This window comes from Bufo gargarizans, chromosome 5 (assembly GCF_014858855.1).
Source record: "Bufo gargarizans isolate SCDJY-AF-19 chromosome 5, ASM1485885v1, whole genome shotgun sequence".
NCBI lineage: Eukaryota > Metazoa > Chordata > Amphibia > Anura > Bufonidae > Bufo > Bufo gargarizans.
In genome coordinates, this window is record NC_058084.1 from 51624202 (window position 1) to 51650532 (window position 26331).

At 40.6% G+C, this 26331-nt stretch overlaps 1 protein-coding gene across 2 annotated transcripts in view; it reads right to left on the reverse strand.

The window, feature by feature from the left end:
* The window catches only part of ZFPM2 (zinc finger protein, FOG family member 2), a 417173-nt gene that overhangs the window by 148332 nt on the left and 242510 nt on the right, over positions 1–26331 (reverse strand). The gene's annotated exons all lie outside the window — the stretch shown is intronic.

Below are 26331 nucleotides of genomic sequence, written 5' to 3' on the forward strand. Positions count from 1 at the left end.
ATTTGAGGCTATTGAAATGTGATGCTGCCCTGCATTGAGAGATTTCGGAGAAAATCTGCATTACAATACCTTGATTCTCAATTCTTAGTGAGCTCCACTACATTACACAGAAAAAAACTGCACATTTCAATGACAACTATTAATACTGAAGGAGTCGCAGCCACATTAACTACACATGGAGCAACGTCTTTTCAAATCTCCCCCAATAGGTTATTTTCGAGCGAGCCGGAATGCGTAGAAGAAAGCTAAATACTATCTATAGGTCCTTGTTACTGTAGGTCTAGTATATACCGTTCATGTCCAATGTAGGTGCTGCCAATTTACAGGACATTTATCTTTCTAATTGTTCCTCCATTGGTCACTGTATAAAGAAAAGAACTGGCAACTTCTAATACACTTTGCATTTTAATTCTTCATCATTTTAGAACTCTCTGCTTGCTGTCAGTGGATGGGAGCATTCTTCTGAATGGGGAGAGGGAAATAGAACTGTTTCTACATGAGGCAATCACTTCCCCCGAACAAGCAACCATCAATAATATTCATATATATTTTGGTCATTGCTTGTCTAAAGGGGCTTTTCCCACAAAGAAAATGGGGAACAAACAATCGTTATTACGATCTTTCAACCCCAATCCGTTTTGAGACAATTTCTAGTGGTCAGCGGCACATTTACATGTTTATACAAACGTTTTTCTGATAAAAGCTTGTTTTTTCTGCACTACTCGGCTCCGTCCATTGTGCAGTGTACAGAGACGGTTACTGTAGCACTGCTCCTATTCACCTCAATGGGAGCAGTGCTGCAGTAACAAGCTCCGTATATTGCGCAGTGGATGGAGATAAGTAGTTTTAGCCCTGGATTTGCCATCAATATAAAAACCCTTTAATTTAATGTGAATGGCCACTTTGAGCCTATGTTCACACTAGTTCATTTACATTCCGCTTACGTGCTAGGAAAACAACTGTATCAGATGCCAGGCTGATACATTTTAACAGTGATACATTGAAGCTAATTATCAGCAGGTAGACTTGTGCTGCTGATGTATTTAGCATACAGAGGACAGACTCGACCGTGCTGTAGATCGTAAGCCTTTGCGGTCAGGGTACTTTCGCGCTTCGTACACGTCTGTCTCTCATACTGTTCTTATTTTCTGTACTTGTTTCTATATTATATTATGTATGTAAACGCTTTCCATCCGTACAGCACAAGTTATATTACTACCACTGTGTACCACAAGTATTAGATCTACACAGCTTCTCGGTATGTTTCCCTTTATTGACAGCAAGCAGAGATCTCAAACGTGTTGAGGAAATGAAACTAATCATACCATAAAATTTCAATTTAGAAAATATTCAGTTAGGGATTGTTTACACAATAGAATTTTGGAATGGCCTCCGAGTGGTGTCTGCCTCCTCCGCTGACAAAGTCTCTCTCATGATTCTACTTCACTAGTGATGAGTGGCATAGGCAATATTCGAATTCGCAATATTTTGCGAATTTTTGGCCGAATATTCGCCATAAATTTGCAAATTCAAGAAGTCGTGATCTCCAGTTATTGTTTACTTGATTGCGAAAATCGGCAATGTAATATATTCGCGAATTTATCGCGATTAGAATATTCAACACTATTCATGAATATATAGCACTATATTCAAAATATTTGCGAATTCTCGAAGTGGCGATATTCGCGATTAAAATACGCAATTCGAAAATTCACGCTCAACACTATCCTTCACTACGGATATAAACTGACACCAGTGGCTGGAGCTGTCCACTATATAATGCAGGCTTTCAGGTTGCACGATGTAATGCAAGCTTTCAGGTTTGTCTGTCCTGAACTGTGGTGATGGGTGTCTTAACTCATTCTCCCTCACCTTGCAGCAGAGTCTGTAAAGCTGTGGTAGCTGGTCACTCTGCTGTCTGTAACACTGTAACTTAATGGGTTTCTGCAGGCTTTGGACCTTTCCTTTCCATGTCCCTGGAGCAGTGTTCCTCACAAACAAGCCAATTTCTTGTCCTAAGGCCTTATGGAGCAGGAGCTGATGGACATGCTTCCTCACTAGTGTAGCTAGTTCTCTCTCCTGAGAGAAAGTAGAACCAGCCCACTCATGTCAAGAGGGGGGATAGGATGGAGTGGTTAGCTCCATTCCCAGTGGCACACATATGCCATCATATAGTAGTATTACAAACCAAACAATTTGCAGATTCCTTAACTTGGGTATTGCAGATGCAGCTTCAGTACCTTAATACCCTTCCCTCAGTGAGACTGTATGCTATGAGAGGGGAGCGGGAGCAGCAAGGAGAAAATGTCTGCTTTGCTCAGACCACAACTGTTACATCACACAAGACAAGCCTGCCTATTCATCAAGCATGGAGAGAGAATGAGCATTTCGGGGGTGTAACCTTCTGGACTGTAGTGCAATATCAGTAATTAAGCCCCCACCAGTCATGTGCCATTCATGATACTGGTTTGTTCTTTTATGGCCTTTAGACCCATTTATCCACGATGGCGTGGTGGTGCCTGCTACCTGCACACCTCCATAGCTACAGCCCGGGCCCGGTGGGCCATAGATCCTACAGGGAATTTGCCCGGTGGGCCGATGTCCGTAGGGTGACCTAAGCCCTCCTCACTGTCAATGGCCAGGTACATACTACTGGGGAAATTAGGGGGGTCATTATTAGAGGAGGTCCAGGCAGCATGCTGAAGGTAGGGCTGGCTTTGTGTTGTTGCCCACATCTCACATTTTAAGCCCCCTGCTCCATACTGATATTAGAGGCAATTGGAGGAGGAGGACAGAGGGTGGCAGCTATTGATAGCCACTACAGAGACTGACAGCCTCTGGGGAGGTGTTTTGTGCTGCACTGTGGTATTTGGTTGAGTGGAATTGTATTCTGAGCTGTACTATGGTATTATTGACCCTGTTACTTGTATTGGCCCCATCCAGGGGCCGACTGTTCATAGACCCTACAGGGAAATTTTACGGTGGGCAGGTGTCTAGATATTTTAGGCCCCACCTATTTCTGTTGTCCCTGCCTACTTGTGTTGGCCCTTCCTCTTTGTGTTGCCCCAACTTCTGTCAGTTTGGACCTCCCTACAAGATGAGGCCACATTTAGTTTTTTTTTCCAGGGCCACTTTAAGTTCCCAGTCCGCCCATGGCCCCATCTAATTGTGTTGCTCCACCTCCTGTCAATTTGGACCCACCTACAACATTGGAGCCACTTTTAGGTTTCTTTCCAGGGCCACTTTAAGTTCCCAGTCCGCCCCTGACCCCGGGTGACAGAGGGAAAAAAAAGGAGCATTTTGAAAGTTTTTAAAATGATTGCAGCAACATACAAAATATAGATGCCTAGGGAGTCATATTTACAACATCTTAAGATAACTCACTAGGTTTACTTGCATTCCTATGGAATCCATGGACATGTGGGCCATCACCACGAGTATTACAAAATGACAAACTTAGCTCTGCTACATTAAACAAATCCATTTCTTTTAAACTTGTGACTGTCCGAAGGCATGCACACAATGATACTGGTTCCTTCCGATCTCTGGACTCTCAGCCAGTGCTAAGAAGAAAAAAATACATTTTCTTCCTGAGCAGTCTGCAAGCCTGGCTCCTTATTCCTGCATCCAGCCTCGTCGCCTCCTCAATCACATGCGTTGTTTCTCATTTAAATGAACAGTTGGATTCCTTTATTTCTTACAAGTGCTGGATTTGCCTTATCGCCCTTGTTCCTTTGGGGGTTGCCAATTGGTTTTATCCACGGATGTATCATTCCTCATGCCTCCTTTTTTTTTTTCCCTTACAAAGAAAAAGAACCACTTCGTCAACAAGCCTCTCCGGAGTGGAAGATTAAAAACCTAGACATCACCTACCTTGCAGCGCTACTCCCAACTGGGTTGTGTAAAACTCAATTAAACTTGTCCCCATTGAATACTGCATTACAGTACATTAAACAGAAAATTCTTCAAGCGTGATGACAAAGCTTGAAACCTTGCCTCAAAGCTGCTCCTTGTAGCTTTCTTTAACATTTCTGTCTTTATGGTTTCGGTCTCCCGTTGATACAACTTTAGTCCAGCTAGGAGAAATCACAGTGCCCCACAGGTATTAAAAGAAACCGGAAAAATATACACTAGACGCTGCTTTTTGGAGCTGCCTCTAATGAAAGATTTCCTGACACACAAGAGGATATATAAATATGGATACACAAAAATTAATTCCGGATTTATTTACAATGACAATTCCACTGAGACCTGGTAATATCATTGAATACAGTTCCTTAGTGGGCTGCTTGTATTTTAAACGGAGGAGACAATCGATGGACTACACGTGCCCACGCTTAACTTTCCACAGATTTCGATATGCTCCAATTTCCCAATACTTTATCAAAACACCCTAAAAAAACCATCGACTGACTGCAATTCACATCACATAACTAGATGGCCACACATAGCATAAATAACTCCTGACAGAGTACTGCAAACTCATGTTTTAGTTTTAAAGCATACCTGGGATTTAAAAAAAAAGTTTGCATAATAGCTGTGCTTCTTTGTATAATCATAGGGTCTTTTTTAACTTCCCTAATGTCTTTAGCCATATTATTCCCTGTTTCAGCTGCACAGCTAGATGCATTTCTCTCAGAAGCAGGGATCATCTCCCTTTTGTGGAATTTGCCTGCACTGTACTGCTGTGACATCCTATCCCTTACTTCCCACTATGTTCATTTTCAGCTCTGGAGTTTGCAGAACAGATAAGGAGGTAGAAATCACACTTACAGACACACAGGAGGCTCCTATAACCTTCAAAAGCAGTGTATAAGCAGTTCTTTTATCCGTTTCAGGATCTCAGCTAGCTCTGACCCCCCCCCCCCCCATTTCCTGTTAGCCGTTTTCTGTGTCTCTGTTATTAGGGACAGATCTTACCTGACAGCAGGCAGTGGACTGCTCATTAGCTGGAAGTGAGACTCCTATGGCCATGAATTTACAGATTTTTTAAGTGAAGTGATTTAGAAATTTGCTACTTATTCCATTCTCTATTAAATGAAATGAAATTATGTGAAAACACAGAGACTCTTTAAGTTGTTCATCTCATGCCACTCATCCTGGGATATGTCGGGCTAGGAGGGATGCTAAGGAAGGGCATACTTGTACGGTATGTCTTATTATTATATTGTACATGTTAAAATTTACGCCAAAAAAGTAAGGAAATAAAAAACCAATTTCAGAACTACACCACAATATAATTACCTTTAAGGAGTTAACCAGTGATTAAAAAGGTTTTACAGGGCTGTCCTATATCCTTAGGTCATTAAAATCAGAGGGGTCTGACTCACGGCATCTCCATTGTTCAGCTGCCATCCTCCAGACCAGGCTCTGGAACAGCACAACTCAGTGCCCTCGATAGCGACTGTGAATGGTACTGCAGTGGTTGTCTCATTTTTTAGCTTACCTAGGCCAGTGAAGTCACGTTCTTTGGTCACATGGCCTAGGCGCAGCTCATTCCTATTCAAGTGAATGAGGCTGAGTGCAATACGAAGCACGGCCGCTAAAAACAACCAGAAAAACCCTTTAAGTGTCAGTGGAGGACAGAGCCCCAGACTTCTAAAATGTCTCAATCACATAAGAAGAATTTAAAAGTGGAAAGTGGATGGGGGTAGGTTTGGATGTATTTTAATGTCTATATCATGGCCACAAGACCAGGACTCTTCTGGCTCTACAGAACCAAACTTAGATTATTCTAGAACCCTACCAGAAATATTTGGGTATTAGGGTCATAATCTGAATCAGAGGTTATGGACTTTGTGAGCAAGTACTCAAAATATTAAAGGAGTTGTCCTGTTTAGACAACCAATTTTAATACATCTGATTAGAGAATTCTGAGTTAATAGAGGGTGCCCTCTTTTCAGGATCCTCATCTCTTGGAAGTCCCTTGGAGAACCTGCAGTACATGGACAGTCCACTGATTTGAATAGGCACAAGGTAAAGCTTAATTTTGCCTGTGGTGGTGCTGCCACAGATAACAGCTGATTACCAGGGGGAAGGGGGGAGGTTCCCCATCTGAGGGCACTTAGTGTCCATGTACTGCAGGTCCTCCAAGGGTCTTCCAAGAGATGAGGATCCTGAAAAGAGGGCTCCCTCTATTAACTCAGAATAGCTTATTGTCAATAGACCCTGTGAACAGGTAGGAGTTTTCTAAAGCGGACAGCCATTTTAAGTTCAAATCAAGGAATATTCAACAGATAAAACTACCATTTATCTTGATAAAGTAGTCTACAGGGATTTCAGGAGGACATCAGGACGGTGTAGATAGTCATGAGCAATTATTCATTCCTCACCCCCAAAGTACTGCGTCTTAAGAGACTACTAAATTCAATGGAGCTGTAGGATATGGTTATTATAGTCTGAGAAGTACAAATCAATCTTTTTTGGCTTATAGCTTGGTGAAATAGTAGATATTAGACAGAAATTAAAGGATTTATGAGAGTCTCTGAGGATTTTCAAAGTTTTTCATTTGAAGTACTAACAGTGTTAAAGAATAATTTATAAGGCTGCAGAAGATTCACCCTCTTATGGCCACTTGTCTGATTATTAGGAAAACTCTAATAGTAATATTGGCTTCATAATGATATCAGCCACTTTGGGAATGGTTGGTATAATGGAATATGGGAATAGACTGCCAGAAAACCATATATTTTTTTCCAATAGAAATTACTTTTCTAGTAATATTGTGCAAACCAATTTGCAGGTTTACAAAGCCGCAGGATTTCATTCAACAGGATCCTCCCAGAAGACACATTAAAGGGTCACTGAGCTTTCAGAAAAGGGACGTATGAAAAGTTTGGATCTCTGGGGGCCTGAGCGCTGAGACCCCCAGTGATCTCTAGAATGAGATTTTATTTTCTGTTCAATTTCATATGGATTTAAAAATTACTTCCCCCACACAAATTTTAAGTAGGTACATTACCCTAGATGCAAAGCACTACGCCATTTGGCAAGATTGCCTATACTGTTGCTCACAGAACCTTAAAGGAGTCCTCCATGACTTTCATATTGATGGCCTATCCTTAGGATAGGTCATCAATATCAGATTGTCAGGGGTCCAACTTTCGGGAATCCCCTCTGATCAGCTGTTTGGCCATAGCTCCAACACCAGTAGGCACCGCAACTTTAAAGATAAATCCACTGTGTAGTGGCCATAGCTGGTTACTGCAGCTGTTCTCATTCACTTGAACAGGAACAGTACCACTACACAGTAGAAGGGGCTGTTTCCAGTGCCAGTGCTACAGTTGAACGGCGGGAGAGCTGGGAGTTGGAACCCCGCCAGTCTGATACAGATGACCTACCCAAGCACAGGCCATTAATTTAAAAGTTTTGGAGAACCCCTTTAAAGACTGTATGCCACCCAACAGTCACTATGCACATGACCCATGTCCATGAAGCCTCCAAGCATCCCCATTACCACATATGAACTGGAAAAAAGCATTATCACCTCAACAGTTACAATGCTGGAAACGGCACATTGCTTATTTTGTCATAAAACTTCCCATCCATATCCTGTCCAGGAACACATTAGGTATATTCTTTAGCCATTCCATACATTGCCCATTCATGGTGAAGATGTCTAACTGAAAGCTATCATTGTGGTGGTGGATCTTCTCATTCTCATACACCATCAGGGCATTACTGCATGATTGTTTGTTCCTTTTTCCTGAGATAACCTATGAAGCTTCTTATATCTACATTTTCTAATGTTCCAGTGATGATTGTCATTCATGGTAACACCTTCAAAAGAAGATCTGCTCGACGATGTATTGGACAAGTCTCAGCCCTCTACCAGCTTGTACTTATTTAATCTATGGATCTGTCTATTGAAAAACACTTTAAGATTTCCTTTTTTTTTTTACTTTGCTAAACCGAGCTGTGAACACGTATATGTCTCATTAGATTAACTTCACAGTAACATTTTAATGTTAACATTGACCTTTCTGCTCAGCTAATTATACTACACTCATCACAAATGCAATTTACAGCACAGTATGTCCAGTAAGGGACCAATTCACATTATTTGGATGCAATGGAAGATCATTATGTAGCTTTGATTTTTGAATTACTCTTACATTAAAGGGGTTATCCCATGATTAATGGAAAAAGATCAGACCACATGTACAGTAGTACATGACAACCACTTTTGTAACAAAGCTAGAACCAGCCCTGTACCTCACATGGATCCAGAGCTCCCCCCATTCATTGCTCCAAATGCTCTCCTAGATGTATTTCTAGCTGGCAGCAGAATTGAACTATCACAAATTCCCATTTGGCTGCGACTTCAGGTTCTGGCGTCAATACCAAAAAATTATAAAGAATACAGATGGGTGAATCAGTCAAAATTCTATCTGGGTTTGATTTGTTCAGATGAGTCTACTGATTCAGGACCGAATCAAAAGTGCTCCAGTTGACCTGGAAACTTATGTGTGACGGTCTGAGGTCTTCTAGAATTCATCTAATTTCTAATCTCAAAATTTTTATTTTTAATCTCTTTTTGCCTTTATGCGATTTAATTTTTATTTTTTATCTCTTTTTGCCTGAATTGAACTACCAAAAAGTCACATTTGGACGCAATTAAAATTTTAACTAAATTTGAGTCTAGTCCAATGTGTGTCAAATCAAGTTGTTCATCTCCAAAGGATGTCTGTACACAATGCATGATAGACTGTGAAATCTGCCTCGTTCAGCTGTTCTTCTTCTATAGATGGGGGACAGTTTGGTTTATTGTCCTGTACTTATTTTTAATTGCTAAATGTTGGTAGATCGAACACTTAAACCCATATCCCCTTGTATCATAGATTCATCTAAGCGTAGGGCCTTCCAGAAAGGTTTCTGGATGAAGTTTTGGAAGCCAAAACCAAGATTGAACTAAAAAAAGAGAAGTTTTATCTGTCCTTTTTGAACTGCTTCTCCTTTTATGATCCACTCCTGACTTTGGCCTCCAAAACTGCATATAGAAACCCAACCATGTGGCAGTACCCTAACTCTGCGGGTAGCTGTACCCCAGAGGATTACATGACCACTCTGGTTTTACAGTAGGCGATGACATCATTCTCCCATTATTGTCAGTATCATGTGCCACCACTTTATTTTCTTTTGCCCTGCCCAAGTCATTAGTTATTCCGGCTAAACCACAGTTCATTCTTCTACGTCTCCGGCATATCTGTTCCAACATTTCAGAGTATTTTTTCCAGCATGGAGATCAACCACATTAGTTCATCAGTGTTTTCGAGTTGAAGGTTAGGGCATTGCAGTCAATTCCTGTTCCCGACTGATGCTTGTTTTTGTCAAGATTATTACTTTTTTTTCTTCCTGTGTAATGTAGTAGTTCTGTCTGTACTACGCTGAGTGCATATGACGGTATGGAAGCAGCAGCGTCTTTTTATCTATACATCATCTCAAGGAGCAATGTGTTTAGGACTTACTGTGTTAATGCGGTTGACTTTATTTGTTGCAAAATTAACTGGAAGAAACCAGTAGGTGATAATGCTGAGCAAGGCTTAGATATACGGAATCTACGTGTGGAACACGTATACAGTCTACAAAGTGGACATAATTTAGCAAACAGATTTGGAAAGATGTGTCAGATTACCAGATTAAAGAAGATTCTCAAAAATCAGTTCTAAATTCTGGCATTTAAAGCCTTGGGTCCTGCAAACTCAGATCGTTCTACAGTATATCTTCTCAAGCAGAATGTCATGGTCTATGTACTGTATAATGGAATATGTCAGAAGAAGCTTTTCCTGTGCTTTCCATAGGTATTTTACTAATCATGTAGGCAGTTTGGGGTGGTACCAAGACAACCTGGCTTGGTCTATAATTATGTGTAACTCCCGTACATGTTGCATGATTCTGAACACATCAGGGGACGTTTATTAAAACTGGAGCTAAGAAAAATTTGCTTAGTTGCCCATAGAAACCAATGAGATTGATCTTTTAATTTTCCAAAGGAGCTTTGAAAAATAAAAGGTAGAATCTGCTATGGGCAACCAGGGCAGTTTTTCTTTACACCAGTTTTGATAAATCTACCCTACAGTCCTTTAGCCAAGTAGAATATGTAAGTGCCCACTACCAAATGCATCACAAACTCTACTGTTATCACTAATAACACAGGTCATGTCATCAATAAGTTCTAACAGAAGTTTTTGGTGAATCAGCCAAAAAGGTCCTAAAGCTAATTGACAACTGGTCTGTTGTAGTTGGCCTCAGAAGGAGCCACCTTGGGCTAGACTTTATGGGCTTGGCTGATCAAGGAACCCATATTTGCATCAAAATCTAGGTCCACCAAAGGATCAGCAGGTTATCTGGATGGCTATTGCAACAGGCAGCAAACCTGGTCATATAAGTCCAGTAAATCTGCGAGTAAAAAGCAAAAATGAGAGAAAATGTTGGGAATAAATAAACCTGAAACTACTGATCTCATCCAGAGATATAAAAGTAATCTTCATGGGGTTAACTGAAGTCATTTTCAGTGCAGCATTAATTGGAAATTTTCTAATGTTTGATGTAAGTACACTGTAATTCTATATATATCAAAAAAATGAAAAGGCGAGTCTTAATTTTCTAGAAATCAGGCTTTTTTCTACCATGAAGGGTGCATATAAGAAAACCGTAGATTTAAGACTTGTCCACCATGATCAAACTGGATTTATGGTGCATCATAACTCCCCAGACACCGTCCTGCAGCTTATTAATTTAATAGACTCCTGTCCATTCCGTGATGTTCTTGTCATGACAGTTTCTTCAGATAAGGCAAAAGCCTCCTGACAGCCACAAGAACATGTATATATATATATTTCTCTGTTTTCCTTCAAGCAGGAATTGTTACGTCTTGTGCTCAGACTTAATTTCAGCTTTTTGGGAAAATGATAAAAATAAAATTTTGTGATATTTTACTGAATATAGAGATGTGGCTCCTGATCTATCAATATATCCACATAATGTATACTAGACAACGAACACATAAATACATAGCAACTCCATAATACACTACTAATTGGAGGATTACTTTCATTTTCAGTTGGAGCCATACCCTAAAAAAGCTGGGAACCTGTAGGGACTTTGCTCCTCACTGATGGTCCCATCAGCATTTGCAAGCTGCCTTGTCCAATTTGTTCTTGCAAGGTGAAATTATAGAGGGGCACAAAGGGCAAATGACCCTGGGCCTTCACCTCCTAGAGACCTGTACCATCTCCACAGTACAGGCTAACTAAAAATCTCTGATGTATCAACATAACCTTGGGAATCCAGTTATCTGGGCACTGTATAGCACTGTTATTGGGCTTTCTATAGCTGTTATTTGGGCTGTTTAGGGTGGTATTGCTGTACAACAGTAGTATTGTTAAGCATAGTACTAGCATGTAGTGATGAGCGGGAGGTGCCATATTCGAATTCGACGAAATTCGCGAATATTCACTAGAATATTAGTCTCATATTCGTCTAAATCGAATATTCGTCATTATTCTAGTTATCGCGATTATTATGCGATTTAAATAATCGCGTATTGCGATTTTAACTTAAGGCAACTTTCCTTTTGGTTTGATATCTAGAATTAGCGAAGATGAGGAATATGACGAATGTATTCCTCTTATACCTCATAACGAAGATGACGAAATATTCGCCATCTTCGTTTTAGCTCCATATTCGTCAACTTCGCTAATTCTAGCAAACAAATAGGAAAGTTGACTATAGAGACAGCTGTGTTTAATTCGCTATGCGATTATATTACTTAGCTTTTTTTTTATAAATAGAATAATTATAATAATTATCAAGTATTATATTTATTCTATTTATAAAAAAAAAAAAAGCAAAGTAATATAATCGCATAGCGAATTAAACACAGCTGTCTCTATAGTCAACTTTCCTATTTGATTGCTAAGTTGACGAATATGGAGCTAAAACGAAGCTGGAGAATATTTAGTTATCCTCGTTTTGAGGTATAAGAGGAATACATTCTTCATATTCCTCATCTTCGCTAATTCTACCAAGCCAACTATAGTAAGGGCTCTTTCACACTTGCGTTGTCCGGATCCGTTGTGTACTCCATTTGCCGAAATTACACGCCGGATCCGGAAAAACGCAAGTGAACTGAAAGCATTAGAAGACGGAGCCGTCTTGAAAATGCGTTCAGTGTTACTATGACAGCCAGGACGCTATTAAAGTCCTGGTTGCCATAGTAGTAGTGGGGAGCGGGGGAGCAGTATACTTACAGTCCGCGCGGCTCCCGGGGCGCTCCAGAGTGACGTCAGAGCGCCCCATGCGCATGGATGACGTGTCCATGAGATCACGTCATCCATGCGCGTGGGGCGCCCTGACGTCACTCTGGAGCACCCCAGGAGCCACACGGACGGTAAGTATACCGCTCCCCCGCTCCCCACTACACTTTACCATGGTTGCCAGGACTTTAACCTCCCGGCAGCCATGGTAACCATTCAGAAAAAGCTAAACGACGTATCCGGCAATGCGCCGAAACAACGTTTAGCTTAAGGCCGGATCCAGATTAATGCCTTTCAATGGGCATTAATTCCGGATCCGGCCTTGCGGCAAGTGTTCAGGATTTTTGGCCGGAGCAAAAAGCGCAGCATGCTGCGGTATTTTCTCCGGCCAAAAAACGTTCCGGTCCTGAACTGAAGACATCCTGATGCATCCTGAACGGATTTCACTCTATTCAGAATGCATTAGGATAAAACTGATCAGGATTCTTCCGGCATAGAGCCCCGACGACGGAACTCTATGCCGGAAGACAATAACGCAGGTGTGAAAGAGCCCTAAACCAGGTCTAAGGTGAAATCGCAATGCGATTAATATAACTTGAAGTAATTGCATTGCGATTTCAACTTAGCACTGCTATATTTCATATTCGTTACCTTCGTTAATTCTAGCAAGCTGACCCATTAGAAACACAGCTCTAAGTTGAAATCGCAATGCGATTACTTCAAGTTATATTAATCGCATTGCGATTTCAACTTAATTCTCACATCCGACAGTACATTCTAGTATGGAGGCGTTCCCATGGTGATGGGGACGCTCCATGAGCACAGAAGTCGGCAGAAGTGGCAACGGGCACTGACTGGAGCAGCCAGGAAGCCAGGAATCCTCAGAACAGGTAAGAACAACTTTTGGGAAGTGGGAAAGAAAAAAATATAACAATAAAAAAAAAAATATATAAAGAATATTCAAAAATAACGAATTTATAGTTCTATATTCGAAATATTCGCGAATTAGCGAAGTGCCGATATTTGCTAAAAAAATTCGCTATTCTAATATTCGCGCTCAACACTACTAGCATGCAGGGTTTTAATAATGATATTTTTTGGGCACTGTACAGTTATATGATATGGCCACTGTATAGTAGTGCTATTCCAGTACTAGTCATAACAGATGGACAATGTGCAGTAGTATTATTTGCGTACTGTATAGTGAAAGTATGGTAATGTTATTTGGGCAATGTATACTAGTATTATTTGGGCAATGTATACTAGTATTATTTGGGTACTGTATGGTGATATGATATGGGCTCTGTAGAGTAGTATTATTTGGGTAATGTGTAGTAATATGAAATGGGTACTGTATAGTAGTATTATTTGGGTAATGTATAGTGATATGATATGTGCTCTGTACATCTGAGTATTGTATAGGATTATTATTTGGGCAATGTATAGTGAGTGATATGATATGGGCTCTGTATAATAGCATTATTTGGGTACTGTATAGTAATATGATATGGGCTCTGTATAGTAGTATTATTTGGGTACTGTATAGTAATATGATATGGGCTCTGTATAGTAGTATTATTTGGGTTATGTATAGTAGTATTATTTGGGTGCTGTATGGTGATATGATATGGGCTCTGTATAGTAGTAGTATAGTAGTATTATTTGGACAATGTATAGTAGTATGATATGGGCTCTGTATAGTAGCATTATTTGGGTAATGTATAGTAGTATTATTTGGGTACTGTATGGTGATATGGGCTCTTATAGTAGTATTATTTGGGTACTGTATAGTAATATGATATAGGCTCTGTATAGTAGTAGTATTATTTGGGTAATGTATAGTAGTATTATTTGGGTACTGTATGGTGATATGGGCTCTGCATAGTAGTAGTATTTGGGTAATGTATAGTGATATGATATGCTTTGTATATTTGAGTATTGCATAGGATTATTATTTGGGCAATGTATAGTGAGTGATATGATATGAGTGATATGTGCTCTGTATAATAGCATTATTTGTGTACTGTATAGTAATATGATATGGGCTCTGTATAGTAGTATTATTTAGGTAATGTATAGTGATATCATATGGGTTCTGTATAGTAGTATTTAGGACTGTATAGTGGCAATGTATAGCATTTTTTTTGGGGTATTCTATATTACTATCTCTAGGACACTACAGTAATAGGGCAGTGGTAGGGGAGTGTCCATGTAACTAGCTGGGTGGGAGGAGCTATAAACTAGCTGGGTGTTAGGGGCGGGGCTGGAGCTGTGGCAGAGGAAGGAGAAGTGCATCATGGGTTGGATACAGAAACAGGAAGTGCTGCATACAGGATGGAAACAGACCAGAGGGATTCAATGAAATGGTAAAAAAGGGACAGGAGAGTCCAAACTGAAAAAGAAAAATCATGCGGAAGATGCACATGAGGTAACCAATTACATGAGCTTATCTGTTAAAAACCATAGTAATCCTTTATAGGTTTTTCCTATGGATTTTAACGGATACACTCATGTAGTTGCTTACCTCATGTACATCTTCCCCACGTTCTTTTTTTTAAATTTTATTTGGACTCTCTTGACTTCCCTATCCCTGCCCCGGAAGTAACATAGGAAATAAGAAAGAGCTGCATGGACATGGTCATGTGACCACAGCCCAGAATGGGAGATAGGAGCAATAAAGGTAAAATAAATAAATGTATATATCACCGAGAACGGTTAATATCAGTATATTCCTTTATTGATTGATAACATTAAAAAAGATACCTATATAACATATGCTAAATTAAATAAACTTATTTAGTAAACAATGTAAGATATTTTTCGAAATTACACGGAAAATCAATGACAAAAAAAATACTTGTTTACATTTCTTAGCAACTGGCAAATGAGTCAGGAATTTCGGCTCTTTGAAGCCTACGTCATGTCCACAGATTACTACCACTGTTCACTTTGAAGCGTCAACTATCTTCGGCAACATAATGGAATGGCCTCAGACACCTCGGAAACATGTTGGTTTTTACAGCCCGGCGTTATCCTGTGGTGCTCTGCAATCAATTACCGTTATACCACCATCATTAATAATTTTCTTAATGAAAATGATTCTGTTGATCTCCGCTGTATTTTAATTATCAGAGTTAAGCATAATTACATTGCAGCTCTGAGCTGGCATGTACACTCCTTTAGGGCGCAATTTTGTTTTAACACACTGATAATGTAATTTTACATTGTGTCAGTTGTTTAGTTATTATCCAGTCGTACAATTCCGCCGGATTCCTGATAACAGATAATAACCTCAGTACCTACCATATCCTGAAGTCATTTAAAAAGCAATATTGGAATTTCTTAACTAGCTAACTTAATCGTCTTATGAATGCATAATTCCCATTGCTAAATATTTGTACCGACACCCTGTTTTAATAATGCTGCTAAACGCAGGTAACCATACATGTAATGAGGAAGACAAGATAATTACATTTCTTCGCACAAACACGTTTCTTCTTCAATAACAATGCAATATCGTGACCCAGGAAATATTTGTAGAAGACATTTTGCTCTCTCTTTATTTCACTTGGGTCATGTATGAAAGGGCGGACATAAAGACTGACCATGTGGTTGGTATGGAGCCCATGAAGGGGGCCTAGATCAAACCAGAGGTAAGGCCTTCCATGACTTAGACTAGTTGTATTGCAGTACCTCAGAATGGGCTTACTGCAAAGGGTTAATGGCTATAATGTTACACTATTGGTAAGTCAAATGTTGTGATTTGAAATGTTTGTAAACCTAATGGCATTGTAAGGACAATTAATGGTTTACTTGGTGACTGATTGCGTTGGGTTGCCAGGAGATGGCCTTGGGTCCGCACCCTGATTAGTTAGTTAGTCTAGTTCTGACTGAAGAACAATGAAGACTTAAAGGTGCAAGCTGGGCCTGAGATTAAAGAACCCTCATCTCTGAGACATCTACACCTAAGATAGCACCTTTACCACCAAAGTGCTCCTGAGAGAAGGAAGTTAGAAGGTCTAGAACCCACAAGGCCATGCACTAGAGTCAGACAACAAGATGTTATGCACGTTTATAGCAAAGAGACCTTACTGCTGTGAGAGGGAACACCGCTAGCACATCCTTTTACACTCTGATCCACCCTCTTTTGGCAAGAACCTCATTGCAGTGATATTTTAGAGAAAGAAGGAGTACTGCAACCCATCATTGCTGCTGTCCATACACAACCATTGGTAAAGAACTGCACTGTTACAATATATGCTTTGGAATTGTGCCTTGTTATGAACTACTGGAATTGTTTTGTACCAGAATCAAACACAAGGTTGATTCAGATACAGTACAGACCAAAAGTTTGGACACACCTTCTCATTCAAAGAGTTTTCTTTATTTTCATGACTATGAAAATTGTAGATTCACACTGAAGGCATCAAAACTATGAATTAACACATGTGGAATTATATACATAACAAAAAAGTGTGAAACAACTGAAAATATGTCATATTCTATGTGCTTCAAAGTAGCCACCTTTTGCTTTGATTACTGCTTTGCACACTCTTGGCATTCTCTTGATGAGCTTCAAGAGGTAGTCACCTGAAATGGTCTTCCAACAGTCTTAAAGGAGTTCCCAGAGATGCTTAGCACTTGTTGGCCCTTTTGCCTTCACTCTGCGGTCCGGCTCACTGTGGGGGCCAGGTCATCTGGCGCAGCACCCCATCAATCTCCTTCATGGTCAAATACCCCTAAACACAGCCTGGAGGTGTGTTTGGGGTCATTGTCCTGTTGAAAATAAATGATAGTCCAACTAAACGCAAACCGGATGGAATAGCATGCCGCTGCAAGATGCTGTGGTAGCCATGCTGGTTCAGTATGCCTTCAATTTTGAATAAATCCCCAACAGTGTCCCCAGCAAAGCACCCCCACACCATCACACCTCCTCCTCCATGCTTCACTGTGGGAACCAGGCATGTAGAGTCCATCCGTTCACCTTTTCTGCGTCGCACAAAGACACGGTGGTTGGAACCAAAGATCTCAAATTTGGACTCATCAGACCAAAGCACAGATTTCCACTGGTCTAATGTCCATTCCTTGCGTTCTTTAGCCCAAACAAGTCTCTTCTGCTTGTTGCCTGTCCTTAGCAGTGGTTTCCTAGCAGATATTCTACCATGAAGGCCTGATTCACACAGTCTCCTCTAAACAGTTGTTCTAGAGATGTGTCTGCTGCTAGAACTCTGTGTGGCATTGACCTGGTCTCTAATCTGAGCTGCTGTTAACCTGCGATTTCTGAGGCTGGTGACTCGGATGAACTTATCCTCCGCAGCAGAGGTGACTTTTGGTCTTCCTTTCCTGGGGAGGTCCGCATGTGAGCCAGTTTCTTTGTAGCGCTTGATGGTTTTTGTGACTGCACTTGGGGACACTTTCAAGGTTTTCCCAATTTTTTGGACTGACTGACCTTCATTTCTTAAAGTAATGATGGCCACTCGTTTTTCTTTACTTAGCTGCTTTTTTCTTGCCATAATACAAATTCTAACAGTCTATTCAGTAGGACTATCAGCTGTGTATTCTCCTGACTTCTCCACAACGCAACTGATGGTCCCAACCCCATTTATAAGGCAAGAAATCCCACTTATTAAACCTGACAGGGCACACCTGTGAAGTGAAAACCATTTCAGGTGACTACCTCTTGAAGCTCATCAAGAGAATGCCAAGAGTGTGCAAAGCAGTAATCAAAGCAAAAGGTGGCTACTTTGAAGAACCTAGAATATGACATATTTTCAGTTGTTTCACCCTTTTTTTTCTGTATATAATTCCACATGTGTTAATTCATAGTTTTGATGCCTTCAGTGTGAATCTACAATTTTCATAGTCATGAAAATAAAGAAAACTCTTTGAATGAGAAGGTGTGTCCAAACTTTTGGTCTGTACTGTAGATCAAAATGAATTTTAAGAAATCTCTCGTACACCATTATTACTCTATTTACTATACTATTAATGTCACTTTATTTCAGGTGAGATTTCATATCCATAATCGGATTGGTTGCTATGGGCAACTAAGCCAGTTTTCCGTTACACCAGTTTTGATAACTCTCCACCGCCTTTTGGCAGTCAAGTGCGGCAGCCATGTTTAACTCACTCAGCAGGCTGTCCAGAACAGATATCTTAACCAGTGTCATAGCTTGCCTACCGGTTTACTGCCGTAGAGCTGGATCTACAATATGTATCTGAAAAAAAGGGGGGAAAAAGATATTGCTCCCCCAGAATTTCAGCAACCTCCCAGTGTTCATGGTGCACAGGCTTCTCAGGGCTGGCCACTCTGCAGTTTAGTCCAAAGATATAAGGGTGGATATCCAGCACTCGTTCCTTAATTTTTTATTAGATACAATTAGAATTTGTTTATTAGATACAAAAAGAAGACATATTAAAATCCAAAGATTTGTTTCTGCACTAAAATTAGTAAGGGTGCATCGACTCCAGAAACGCACCAGCAGATCTTTGGATTTTAATATGTCTAGGTCCACATATATTTGAATATGTATCTAATAAACTAAAACGTTTTTAAAGAACAACGAGTGCTGGACATCCACTTTTTAAAATATATTTATCTAAATACCCTAGCCAAGGCAGAGGGGCTTTTTGACACACCCCTGAGGAACCCAACACCCAGAGACATGTCCCCCACTAGCTTCCCTTAGCTTTACCATGGATTTTGGCTGTAAATCAAAGCTCTTTCTGTGTCGAATAGTAAATGTTCATATTTCAATGTTATTAAGATATAAATAATCTATCTATTGGCAGTCTTTGAATAAAACATCCTTCCACTTTCATGTAAGATATTAATTTATTCCCATTAGAGGATCAGCGACAGATATATAGTCAGAGTAGATATTTTGCACATTCCACCAATATTAGGTTTGTCAATCAGAACCCTGCAAAGGGCAGGAGGGCAGTGATTGGTTTGGTAATGGACATGTTTGAATATTTCAGAAAACAAAATATATTTATTATAAGAAAAAAGAGAAAATGCATAGAATATAGATTGATCAATTTTACACACCGAGCTTGGATTCCCAGCAATAAATAAATCAAAGGAGAACAGATAGTTGTAGAAAACTCAAACTTTTAAAAAGGCACTGTGACCCCTGGTGGGATCCAAGACACCTCACGCATTCGATTTTGAAAGGATATTTTTGCCTTTTGAAGCCATTTAAAATAAATATATGTACAACTTTGCAAATAATCTTCGTTAAAAATATCCTAACAATTTGTGTCTACAGCAAGAAATTGAGGACAGACGTAAAGAGATATCTATCTGCAGACCAATGGCAGATCCTGCTAAATTTGGTGAGATCTGCTGACTAATGGATGCCTGGGCTGATTACACACATCAGATTAACAGAAGAGTCTACTGTAGTATGTTAGATCTGCCAATTATCTGCAGATAAATATCTCTTGTTTATGAAAGGCTTAGGACCCTTTCACATGGGGCGAGATTTCCGCGCGGGTGCAATGCGTGAGGCAAACGCATTGCACCCGCACTGAATCCGGACCCATTCATTTCTATAAGGCTGTGCTCACGAGCGGTGATTTTCATGCATCACTTGTGCGTTGCGTGAAAATCGCAGCATGCTCCTCTTTGTGCGTTTTTTACGTAACGCAGGCCCCATAGAAATAAATGGGGTTGCGTGAAAATCGCAAAGCATCCGCAAGCAAGTGCGGATACGGTGCGATTTTCACGCACGGTTGCTAGGAGACGATCGGGATGGGGAGCCGATCATTATTATTATCCCTTATAAAATGGTTATAAGGCAAAATAATAGCATTCTGAATACAGAATGCAGAGTACAACAGGGCTGGAGGGGTTAAAAAAAAATACAAAATAATTTAACTCACCTTAATCCACTTGTTCGCGCAGCCGGCATCTCTTCTGTCTTCATCTGTGATGAAAAGGACCTTTCATGACGTCACTACGCTCATCACATGATCCATCACCATGGTGATGGATCATGTGAATAACCATGTGATAAGCGTAGTGACGTCATCAAAGGTCCTTTTCATCACAGATGAAGACAGAAGAGATGCCGGCTGCGCGAACAAGTGGATTAAGGTGAGTTAAATTATTTTTTACATTTTTTTAACCCCTCCAGCCCTATTTTACTATGCATTCTGTATTCAGAATGCTAATATTTTCCCTTATAACCATGTTATGAGGGAAAATAATACAATCTACACAACACCGATCCCAAGCCCGAACTTCTGTGAAGAAGTTCGGGTCTGGGTACCACATTCAGTTTTTTATCACGCGCATGCAAAACACATTGCACCCGCGCGATAAAAAACTGAACAACAAAACGCAATCGCAGACAAAACTGACTGCAATTGCGTACCTACTAGCACGGATTTGCCGCAATGCACCGGGATACATCCAGACCTAATCCGGACACGCTCGTCTGCAAGGGGCCTTAAGGCTGTCCATACACTTTAGATAGCTGAGGGATGAACACTTGGATGCTCAATGGCTATAACTCCTAACCTCCCATACACATGTATACTTAGCAGAACACTCTTGTGGCCTGAATGAGAAAAGCGATGTAAGCTGCTGCCATGCACCTTTTGTGGTGGCTTATCTCTCTTCAGAATAAAAGGATCAGGCATTTTGATATACAAAAGCCGGATCCTTCTTCCCCCCCACATATGTGTTCACTGAGGAGTGAGGACACTATCATACACATTAGATGGTTGTCCAGTCCCACCAAAATCAGTGGGTTCATGCAAAAATGAATCTAATGTGTGCAGCCAGCTTAAGACAGTATGATTGCTAGATGTGACTACACGTGGTTTGTTTGTAGTCTGTAACCATGGAGATAACTAGATCTCAATAGACAGAAGTCCACTGTGTGAAGCTCAACAACAAGGTGAACATCAGGACATACTTCTAACTGAAGTGATAAAAACAAGAACGGGTCAGGAGTTTGGGTTCCTAAGGCCCAATCTGAATGTATTAAAACTCTATTTAACCTCTACCTATTAAAAAAAGTTATAAAAATCCAATGCCTAAACATGTTCAAGCTTCTCTTCCTTTAACTGTAACGTGTGGTCAACCACCAACAATTTCCGACCGCACATGACGTGCTTGGATACTATTCAGATTGTATAGAAAAGTCTGCCGGTTACATTGCTGCATGCACTGAACCTTATTTTTCCACAGTATTTAGGTTGAGGCAGTTGCCACCTGCTTATTTTGCAAACAGAACAAAAATCTTCTCATCAATGTTCACCTGCAGAGAAATTCCAATTGGAAATGGAAAATCATAGACAATTAGATTTTAGCCCCAATGATAGGCCTTGCAAGTTTATGATAGGCCTTGCAAAATTATGGAAGACAGGTGAGCATAGAGTTCCAATGAGGAAACCCAAATGGTAGCAATCAGCCATGATACAAGCTAATGGTAATTTATAAAAACAAAGTTGATGGAAACAAATCTAAGTTCCCATCTCCCATTGGTCAAGACATTGGACAGTTCTTAGGCCTTTGAAGATGCCTGCAGAGAAATCCTTGAACATTTTGAGCCGCAAAAAATGACATCAATGGTTTTCCATTGTGAGTAAATAAAGAGTTAACTTCAACTCTATGAGTAATAAGCCTGGTTTTCATAATTGGGGTCACCTAAGAGCAAAAATCATTGAAGGAGATATACCAAGCCATAGTATCTGATTTGAACGTAGATCATTCCCAGCCGACAGCGTTTTCTCCATTGTGCATGTTCCTTCACAACAAATGTTATGTTTTACAGAACCTGACATGCATTATTTAAATGCAAATTGATGCTGTGTATTTATATATTTAATATTTCATTTGGTGCTTTCAAAGGCTTGTGAAGGTTACAAAGAAATCTACTTCTGAGTGTGTAAAATGTAATGATTAAAAGGACAACTTGTAATTGTTTTGAGGAAGTTTTTTGGAGTCTTTGATGTTGCGATTAATGTTTCGGATGTAAATAATTTGATATGAACGCTTGGTTTGCTTTAAATTCGTATTTTTTTTCCTCTTTCTTTATAACAGTCAATAGGTTGCCTTGGCAAAAACAAAAAACATATTTCATCTCAGTGTGCTCCTATGTTTGTAAACCTAGAAAAAAATGTGTAAAATTCTAATATGTTCTGCGAAATCTACAAAGAGATCATCAAAGTCTCTTTAAGGCACAACTAAGAGTTGTGTTGGTTCACAATAGGGAATATTACCATAAGCAACTTGTGTTCTCAGTATTATACTATCTTACCTTATGTTAATCTATCACAATATTCAAAGGGGTAATTATTATATTTTTCACCCTATAAGACGCACTTTTTTCTCCCCAAAGCAGGGGGGGGGGGAATGTCAATGCGTCTTATGGGGTGATTACTAATGCTTGAGTCTTGTTGCATATAACATAGGCTTTCAGGGTGCCCCCATACTAATTCAATTTTTGTAGACAGTGCTACGGGGTATTTGGCACTGTTTCTGTGACGGAAGACCCCATTAGATATTTACCCCAACCACCCTTCATTTCATTTTAAAATTAAGTGCATTAAGAATTATAGTTTGCTTTGGCATCTGAAACCACAAAGCTAAACCGTGAGTATCTTGAAATATCTATAAATTTACAAGTTTCTTTTTAACTTTTGCTGATTATATCTGGTTTTCATTGCAACTATAAGGTATGCATAGTGGACTGGCTAGTTATAGCATCTTGTCTTAAAGGCCTATAAAGTATATCTTCCTGGGTATGCCAGGATTTTGTAGCTGGTGGCCTATCCTAAGGATAGGCATATCTAATTGGCATTGGGTTTGACACACCACAACCCCAACCGATTAGCTGTTTCAATGCAGCTCCAGCACTGGAACTCAGTGCCAGAACTAAACAGCCTACACAGGTTATTGCAGCACCACTCCCACTTACTTCAATGGGAACTGAGCTGCAGTAAACAATTCCATCCACTACTCAATGGACAAAGATCTAGTTTGTGCCAAAACGACTACAGAATTCCTGATTGGTGTGGGTGAGGGTCTTTCCCACCTCTCCCCCTTCCGATCAGATGTCGATGATGTAGCCTAAGAATTGTCTATCAATAACAAAATCAACCCCTTTAAGGACAGAAAAAAATTACTGTAATTGACTGTCACAGGGGTTTCTAATAACAAGCCTCCTCTCATTAACCCTTTCAATGAGTTGGCTACAAGAGGTCTTCTAGAGCAATGCCACTCGGCACAAAATTCACACAGATATGTAAAATCCATGGGCTAGTGTTGAGCGAGCATGCTCGGCCGAATACCAGTTCGGCTCAAGCATCGCTATGCTCAGCACATGTCAGTACTCGGCCGAGTACCGTATATGCTCGAGTGCAATGCTCGAGTCTCCTCCCCGCACGTTTCACAGCTTCTATGTAGCCAATAAACGTGCAGTTAAGTGCTGTACTCACTGTAATGCCAGTAGCCATGTTGGCTACTGGTATTACAGTGATTAGCTGGTCGGAACGTGTCATCGGGTGCTATGTGGATACGCCAATGAACAAGGCATGACTTTTCGATTCCACCAGAGGAAAGCGGCTGTACATAAAGGCACTTTAAATGTGTTGCTTATAATGTACTGAATGCACTGTATTCCCATGCACTCCTTCCACCACAAACAAGGGTATATGGTTGAATATTCTTTTTCTCCTCCTCCTCCTCCTCTTCCATCATATCAACATTATTCATCACATATAATGCCCTCCCATATAGTGTTTTACGGGGTCAGCTCACATGCAGGCCCTCGCATATAATTTTTTAGAGGGTCAGCTCACCAGCAGGCCCTCACCTACAATCTTTAAAAGGTCAGCTTACCTTCAGGCCCTCGCATATAATTTTTTAGAGGGTCAGCTCACCAGCAGGCATTCACCTACAATCTTTTACAGGGTCAGCGCACCAGCAGGCCCCCCCTTCCGAATATTTTACAGGGTTAGCTCACCAGCAGGCCCGCACATCAAATCTTTTACAGGGTTAGCTCACCTGAAGGCCCTCGCATTTAATTATTTAGAGGGTAAGCTCACTTTCAGGCCTGCAGCTCAAATCTTTTACAGGGTCAGCTCACCAGCAGGCCCGCACATCAAATCTTTTAGAGGTTCAGCTCACCTGAAGGCCCTTGCATTTAATTTTTTAGAGGGTCAGCTCACCTGCATGCCCTTGCATATAATGTTTTACAGGGTCAGCTCACCTGAAGGCCCCCGCATATAACTTTTTACAGGGTCAGCTCACTAGCAGGCCTTCACCAACGATATTTTACAGGGTCAGCTCACCAGCAGGTCCGCACCTAAAATCTTTTACAGGGTCAGCTCACCTGCAGGTCCGCACCTAAAATCTTTTACAGGGTCAGCTCACCTGCAGGCCCTCACCTAATTATGCCTAATAGGTAATTTGCGTGCATGCTGCCTTGCTTGAATGTGGTAGCTGTAGCCATTTCTCAGGCTCCCTCTCCAGAATCGAACCATGGTCTACATGGTTTGGGCTGAAAATAACATTGAAAGTTGATAGGGCAGACATCGAAATGGATCGTCACCGTCACGGGGACATGCGATCATCCCCAGGTTATCTAGAGGCACTAAAGCGGCAGCAGGCCCTCGCCCATAATGCTTTAGATGGTCAGATCAGCAGGCACTTGCTCAAAATTAATCTAATTTTTCAAGGCTGTGTATGATGCCCTCCTTTGTGTGTAATAAAGGGTGTATTGGAGGGCCGGTTCCTTGTAATTTTTGGCAGCCCTTTCCCTTAGTGCATAGGCTTTATGAGTGTAGGGGTCCCTCTACCTGAACAATTCTACCACAATGTGAATGAGGTCCTCCTTTATGTGATATACAGGTTGTATCGGAGTGCCTCTTCCTTGTAATTTTTGGCAGCACTTGCACTTTATATACAAGTAAATATATATAGGATTTTTCCTCAAAAATTTATTTTTTTCTTTGGTTTTGTGCGTATTATTGTCAGTCTGTAAAAGTGGTGTACTATTCGGACAACATCGTTTCCAGCAGCGACCTGGGAGTCCAAGATGCATCCAGACATCCTCCCCATGCTGTTCAGACATTTTCCTATGAACCAGACACCTTCCCCTCTTCAGAGCAGGGGGTGCCTGGTTTAATGCTCTGGTTCTCCCATTGACTTCCATTATACTCGGGTGCTTGGTCGAGCACCCGAACATCCTGATGTGTTCGGCCCGAGCCCCCGAGCACTACGGTGCTCGATCAACACTACCATGGACTTCTCTGTCAATGTCTTTTTTATGTACCGAAAAAAAATGGCACTTCACAAAAAGATCTCATCTGAGAGCTGGGATTACCATGCACACAGTTTGTACTGGATGTGGCTATCATCAGCAGGCAGCTCTTCGAAGTCCTCTCCTTGACAAGGAACATTGTCCAAGAAGGATGTTTAAAGTGTAACTACAATTAGCTGCTGTTTGAAATAGCAAAACCTAATGCTACCAAGAAGTCTTCTGCAAATAGATTATGAAATGGAGCGACAGACGTTAAGGGCCGACGGTCCCTTCATAGCCACATCATACCTGATGTAATCGGATATCAGAGGAACTAAGCATCTACTAACTGGCGATGCTCTCAGTCACAGGACATTACACAAAACCAAAAGGCCAAGCAGTAATGTGTCTTTTATTTACTGTACAACAACTTTTAACTCCATCCTGGGCTCTTCATCAGATATACCTTGTAGCAAAAATACTGTAACTTTAGGAGGTCTAAGGCAGGTAGAAAATGTCTAAATGTTGGAAAATATAATAACTGGGGGACATTTATTGAGACCGATGTCAATCTTTCCCCTGCACCTCAATTATGAAGGGGTGCATGCCTTAATATTTGTGGTACATCTTTGCAGGTCCATGTACTGTTTTGGATAATTGGGACCCAAATGTTGAATGAAGAAGGAATAATCAGCATTTCTGTGCAATCATAGCCAACGAGTTATATTAACTACTTGGCTCCATCACTGCATGGTGCCCATAGATCCCTTATACCATTTATGCCATGAATTCTGTGGCTAGGTATATCCAGCCTC